This window comes from Asparagus officinalis, chromosome 2 (assembly GCF_001876935.1).
Source record: "Asparagus officinalis chromosome 2, Aspof.V1, whole genome shotgun sequence".
Taxonomy (NCBI): Eukaryota; Viridiplantae; Streptophyta; class Magnoliopsida; order Asparagales; family Asparagaceae; genus Asparagus; species Asparagus officinalis.
Window position 1 is genome coordinate 26274308 of NC_033795.1, and position 7951 is coordinate 26282258.

The window sequence follows — 7951 nt, forward strand, 5'->3', positions numbered from 1 at the left end:
CAATATTTTGCACACTGCACAGAGGGATTTTTTATATAATAATTAGACTAAGTTTGAGTATGCAGGATACTACACTCTCTTGTATTTAAAAGTACATACCATGTACTTAAGGGCTACAAACTCAAAGAAAATCACATATATGGTAGACGATTATTCAATCACTTTATTTAATAAAAAAAGAAATATGCAATAGCAAGAAATTCATTTAATACCATATCACAGAAAAAAAGATGAATGTCATACCTGTATGATCTTTTTAAAACTCCAATGACAGCTCTAAGATATGAAATTGATGGAATTTATAACTAGAACTTTATAATCCATGTCCGAATTTTTACCATTGTGTTAAATCATTTTTCCTTCTACTGCTACAACATCTATTGTGTACCCCATAACAACTCGACCAACTTGTAAAATACCTTAATAAATTACTAAGGCATCTTCGCTAGAAAATTGTGTTCTTATAAAATACTATTAATAAGTTGTATATGTATATTGTAAATGAAGGAAAAAAAGGGATTATTGCTATGACCATAAATGCTCCAATAGGAATATTTAGAGACGCTGCTTAATCCTATTGGAATGTGAGTGGTTGCAATTGCTATGAATGCTACATTAGCATATATCACTACTACAAAGTCTGCCAGCCCCAACGGTTCAAACCGTTGGGGAAGATAGTGACCCCAACGGTTGAAACCGTTGGGGCAAAAAAAAAAAGCCCGTTGGGGCAGATTGCGTTGGGGCAAAGTCAGCCCCAACGGTTGTTTTATCAGCACCAACGGTTATAACTGTTGGTGCTGATTGTTTTTTAACTAAAATTTCAAAAAAGAAAAAAACCAAACACCAACGGTTACAACTGTTGGTGCAAATAACAGTACCAACGGTTTGAACCGTTGGTGCAAATAACAGCACCAACAGTTCAAACCGTTGGTGTTGCTATTTGCACCAACGGTTGAAACCGTTGGTGCTTCTATTTGCACCAACGGTTCAAACTGTTGGTGCTGTTATTTGCACAACTCTGAAAGATCCCTAGGCATAAAAATATATAGGTATTTCCCTTTGATGTTCACCAACAATGAGATTATACTACAGCTTTTTTGAGCTAGGGAAAATGTTAAAATATGTATCTTCTAATGCGAAATTTGTTGCACCAAGATAGTGAACTACATTTGAAAGTTTAATATCAATAAATTTCTATAAGGTCTCAAAATAATATACACAAATATTATGTCCGAAGGTGGTTTTCTTCTACTCCCACTTGAATAATTTCCTACAAAACACAGAGAATATGTTAGTTTACAATACAAAACACAGAATAATTTCCTACAAAACACAAGAATACAACAAATGCCTTAAAAGCTAACAACCTCAACTACAAACATCTCCTTCAGCAGACATAGCTTGATGTTATATGTTTCACCAACCAAATAGCTAAATCGTAATAAATACAAATTGGCGATTAAATAAAACTTATAAATCTCCCCAATATGGTCACTGAGAGGCCCACTACCTCACTTGAGGTCTCCGAAGTTCTAGAAATTTCTCCGAGACAAATATTACAACTACAATTTGGTCATGAATTCTAAGTCCTTTTATAGAAAGACACCGCTAATGTCATTTCACTGAAACAACAAACTGGGTACGTATGCAAGACATACTAGACTATAAGACCATTGATAAATAATCATATAACACATACAAAATTTTGATGATGCTCACAGCATGCCGTGAAATACAATCATGGTGAGCATTTTTTTGTACACAATAAGATAAAACAAGTGAAACAATAAAGCATTTTGTACCAAACTTATCTATTAATATATATGCTAATATATACAGGTGTATGCTAATATATACCTGTGAGATGAGAGCAGAATTCTTGATACCACAAAGATTAGTTGCATAATGAAGTCTCCAATCTATACGGTTAGCAACCTGTTCCCTACAAGATGGAAGTGCAAGCTAAATCGAGAGCCAGCTTAAAGATTACACAAAGAAGTTCCAATGAACTAACCACAAACGAGCACTTCTATATTAAAATCATCCACTAGCACAATAATACGACACCTACAATTTGTAAATTGTCTATGAAGGAGAAAACAAAATCATATCCAAAGCTCTAATTGACAGAGTAAATCATATCCAAAGCTCTAGTTGGCAGAGTTTTGGGTTTTAAAATTATTCTCCAACTGAATATATCTCAGCAATTAGAGGGAAAATGAAACTAAACTAATTACTTATGGAACAAATTATGTAATAGTGAATGATGTTCTCAAAAGAAGACTTGGGATATTCAAGCTCAACCTCAGACTCAAGCTCATCACCATCATGAAAGTGCATTTTCTTGAGGGATATACAGAATATACAGAAGAAGGTTAGGACATGGAGAAAAACACAAAAGCAATTGAGAGCCATAAACATGAACAAATTGGTATACCTTCGCTGAACCCCTGAGGTGCATATATTCTGCAATTACTAACTACAAGTTGTAGCATTCAACCTCATGAGATTCAAAATTAGGAGAACCTGATCTGGAGCACTTGATGAGTTCAATCTTGCTGAGAACTATTTTGAGCAGGGAAATAGAAATATCCTAAAAAAACCAAATGAATAAGTAAACGGACGATAAAAAGAGGTAGAGAGCAATATATTGTGAGGAAAACAGTAATAAAATCACTTCTATATACAATTGGCAGAAGGCCTGTGAGGAAAATATACCGAAAAGAATACATGAGGACTGCAGAAGGCCTGTGAGGAATCAAATATACAAGATATTCAAGATAATATTTTTAAAGGATCTGCAGATGTCTTTAGATATACACGATGCCGAGCATCAATTTGCTCGCTTAGATGTCTTTAGAAAACCAAAGACTAAAGTCTCTTTAGATGTTCATCCAGTAAGATACTTCATTTAATTCCTTTAACTTGCAACCAGTATTCTTAATTGACCTCCTAAATGGAAAATTAAATCAGTGTAAAATTAAAAAAGGAAAACAAGTCCATTATAGTGTAACAGTCATGTGGGCTGGAAGGTGAATAAATGATTATTCACAAATATTGTGAGTTGTTTGATGCCATAGATACCATAGCAGAGCTCGAGAGGAAGAAACGACAGAATGGTGGCCAGTAAATTAGAAACTAATGCAGAGAAAGTACACACAGAACATTTCAGACCTTGGACCTCGCTTCTTTGACTCTCAATTATCTTTATTTCTTTGTTGCCTCCGCCTGCACAAAAATGTAAGATTTAGATTGTGATCCAAAAATAAGCACATGTCAATCATTGAATTATTTGTTAACCATATACATGCTTCCTATTAGAAGAAAAAACTTGAAGAGGTCGCACCATTTTTTATCGATCCCTTCGAACACCTCTTTCTTGAAAAGATCATCTCTTTATTTCTTCAAAATGTTTATCCCCCATCTTATGTGGGGAGAAACAAGAGATTATTGCAAATAGGCTTGCTTATAAGAGATCATAGGAAAGAGATGATCATTCAGAGGGTATATAATGAAGTCATTACTATGCCAAATTTAGTGCACACATACACATACTGAAGTTGCACAAACAATGTCTTTTACATGGAAGAATTGTGAAAATTAAGGTCACAATGTCTTTTACATGGAAGAATTGTGAAAATTAAGGTCTGCATCTATTTCATTCATCAGGATGGATAGCTGCAACCAAATAATGAACTGCATCTATTTCATTCATCAGGATGGATAGCTGCAACCAAATAATGAAGAACTGAACTTGGAAGTTAATAAACACTCTAGACAATGAAGACCTCACAATCGTTATCAGGTGCAGGATATCATAGATGACAGCCAGATACAAATACACTTTTCCATGCATATAATTCTTGATATATAACAAAAAGAGCGCGAAAAAAAACCACAAATTGTATACGATTGAAAATGTTGAAAACTAATCTGCTTTTCATAAAGAAAATTGAGGAAACAAGATTAAAAGTTGTCATCAATGATTTGATGATGCATTGACAAGGCTTAAAGACAAGCCTCATGTTCATCCTCTGAAAAGAAATGAATATAACATAATAATTTGGTCAATCAATATGGAACTCAGTCTCCCTGAATAGAAACAAGAAAATGTTTCAAATTTGCTCCTGCACACAAGATTGCACAAGATTAGTAAAAATAATCTCTCTTTTCTCTTGGGCAGTCTCACCATTATTAGAAGATTTTGTAATTAATATGCCAAATATGAGAGAAAATGGATGTTACATTAATTTGAGCAAGTTGGGGAATCGAATGTCACCTCTGTCCACGGCGGCGAGGTCCGATTTGAGCAGGAGAGGCGGTTTTTTGATGGGGGTTCGGCAAAAAACTGCAGGGTCAACGGCGGCGGCAAACTGAAGGGCTCTACGGCGGCGGTGACCTCCAAGGGCGGCGACGACCTCCGACGGGGGTTTTTTTATGTGTGAGAGAAAGAGAGAATAGGACGAACTCCAGGTGCGGCGACGATCTCCGGCGGCGACCTCCAGGGGCGGTGAGTTCAGAGTTGGTGGCGGGGGAGGGGAGGAGAGAAGGCGCAACAGGGTGTTTGGGGGTTTTTTGATGTGTGTGAGAGAGAGAACGGGGCAGGTTTGAGGATTTTGTTTTGTTTTTTTTCAATTTTGACGAAAATAAACGGAGGGAAATTTCCCTCTATGGTGTTCACGTTAAAAGCACTTGGCCCCAACGGTTGAAACCGTTGGGGCCTGTGCTACCAGCCCCAACGGTTGCGTCCACCTGTTGGGGCTGGACCTCTTTTTACTAGTGATACTAACTTATGCATGAGAGAGGGATTATTGAACAAAACTCTAATTGCTTTAGAGATGAAAGAAGCTGTGAACAAACCAATACAAAAGAAAACTTCATTTGAACTAACAATGAAGTTAGAATTTGTGCATTTTTGAAAGATTGTAGATATAAGAATAGCAGCATGCACATTAAGCCTAATATTGGCCAAAATTGTAGCATTCCCACTTACATTTCGCCAGTTTTGCGAGCTTTTACGAGGTCTGATGGATCCCAAGCCAATCTTGGAAGCTCTCTTATTGAATTCCGAATGAACTGAGACCGCCGACAACTTTGGCCCCTCGACCGCATTCACAGCGGAGTTATCAAACTGCGCATTTGGTTGATGAGAGGGGATCGTCTTCTTCAATCTCTCCGTCACTGTCAGAAACTCCTGCGTCCGATCTCTGTATGACGATTGCGCCTACCTTGAATGCATCTTGACTTCTCTCTAAGATCTAGAATTTTATGAAACAAAATTCAAGAATTGATAGCGCTGATCTTGATTTTGACTGACAATAGGTCCAAATCTGGGAGCGAGTATTGAAATGAGCCTAGGTTTGAGCTCCTCCCTCAGCCCCCTCACCCCCACAAATTTCACGAATTGGTCCCCTTATCTTGAATCTGAGGAGGCAAGGGGGTGCAGATCTAGGGTTGGGTGATGGGGTGAATCTATCGTTTTGAGAATTATGGGCTGTTTGGTTCATTTCCTAGATATAGGGAAATGCATTTTTATGTACAAAAACACAAGTTTTGAGTTTTCCAAATTTTTCCAAGAAATAGATTGTTTCGCTTTGGTTCGCGCAAAAAATTGTAGGAAACCAATGTATTTTTTTTTTGTGTTTGGTTCGCATGGAAAAAAGAAAAAACTTTTGTTGATATGACATTTCCTACTTTTCTTGTATTTGGTTGGTTTTGGGGTTTGTAGTAAAAATTGTTTATGGTTACCATGATAAGATTACCCCCACTATATACAAATTTATTTGTGCTCGTTATATGATATAATATTAATCATATAAAAGTTCGAATATAACATGAACAGATAATAATATCCCAAATAAATTATAAATTTCTATTTGTATTAATGAAATCATACAAAACCTGAAATAATTTGAATCAATTTCTATGAATTACGTACTTGATTTGACTTGAAATATACATGTTTCAGATTGAAAAAGTCACACGATACATGTACTAATGAAACCTGTACTAACTTGATTATTCATAAATTTATGTAGTTAAGTTACATGAATTATCCAAAAAAAAACTGCCGAAACCTATAAAAACATATAAACAACCTGAATAGCCATAAATATGTATATAACATAGTAAATAGCCATAAATATGTATATAACAATCTGAAACCTATAAAACTTGTAATATTATGAATTGTTACAATCCTTTATACGAGATTTTATCTAGATACAAAGTTTCTAAATTAGCTATGAGCATCTATACAAGACCGAAATAACTTTTGCAAGTGGTATCCTTAAAGGTATCTCTAGACCTTCATGCAATTTGAGGTTTGACATGATCTTCACCACTCGACTAGGTAGCACGACCATGGTATGATGTGCTCTCCCCTCTCTTGGAGCACCCGACGCATAAAATAGATGATAACACAGAGATCAATAATATTATGAAAGAGAACTAGTATCATAAAGACGTCTAATTTGTCTAATTTGTTGGTAGTTTAGAAGCATGAATAGTAAGCATGAATTTTCAATTTTTTCTCCATGCCAAGTGGCTATATTGGAGCCTAAAGGCATTGTTTCAGATGAACAATTTTTTTGAGCAAAGCATGACAAAACCAGAAAAAGAAATTAACATGAAACAATAATGCTAATTACCATATGATTGAAGTAAAAGAAATAAACGTGAAACAAGAATTTTAATTAACATATGATTGAAGTAAAATGTATTATATAGAAAAAACTAACACTTACAAGACAACGGCCGTAGAGGACAAAGCCTACAGCTACTGCAGGGCATGGTAGACCAGCAATAAGATGACAGACAAAGCTAACATCATGTCAAATAAATCAGCCATATGTATATGCGAATTATGGTTGTGGGCTTAGAACTTGTTCAATATCATCATTGTTAGCCATCTTGTGTAATATCAACAGATATTGCAGGTTGCTAATCTCAGATAAATTGAAAAGTATCATAGCCTAATTTGAACACCCGTAAACAATATTAAAATAATCAAATCCAGCCGAACACAACCTGGCTTATAACATAATAAGATTGTGCATGAAAATCACATGCGTTGTTAAAAGGTACACAAATAGTAAGGACATAACAGAACAAACATGATTGTGAATGCAGATATATGTGCCTGAACACAAACAACCCAAAATAAGTGCTTGCACCACAAATCTCACGAACCAACCAACAACGCCACCAGCCAACAACAACATCAAGTACCAACCACGTAACAATACCACCAGCTAACAACAACATCAAGTACCAACCAGCCAACAACATCAAGAAACAAGCAGGCTCACAACCAGCCAACAACACCAACAGGCAACAACAACATCAAGTACCCACCAGGCAATAACACCACCAACCAACAATAACTTCAAGTACTAGGCAACAACACCACCAACCAACAACAGTATTTAAAGGCAAATGTGCCAAAAAACCAAGCACAAAATATATAGAAACCTAGCATATGCACACTAAACAGAACACAAACAGAAGATATGCTCACAAATAAGAACTACAAACATTTCACACAAAACCAACATGGAAATAAACTAATTTTCAACCCCTACAATTTTGTGTGTGAAAAAAACGACAAACATAAAGTATTTTTTCTCAAAATCCTAAATATTACTCTAGGTGAAAACAATGTTTTAGCAGATGTCAAAATTGGTATAAACTAATTTTTCTCTAACATGTTTAGATCTGCTAAAATAATTTTCACACAAAACCAACTTTTTTAAGAACAAACATAAACTAATTTTTCTAAAAATCCTAAATTTTACTCCGGGTACAAAACTTTTTACCAGATCTCAAATTTGGCATAAACTACTTCTTCTCAAACATGTTCAGATCTGCTAAAAAAAATTTTGCTCTAAAGTCTTAAAAATTAAACTGAACACATATCTCAGATCTGAATAGGGTTGGCAATTATCAGATA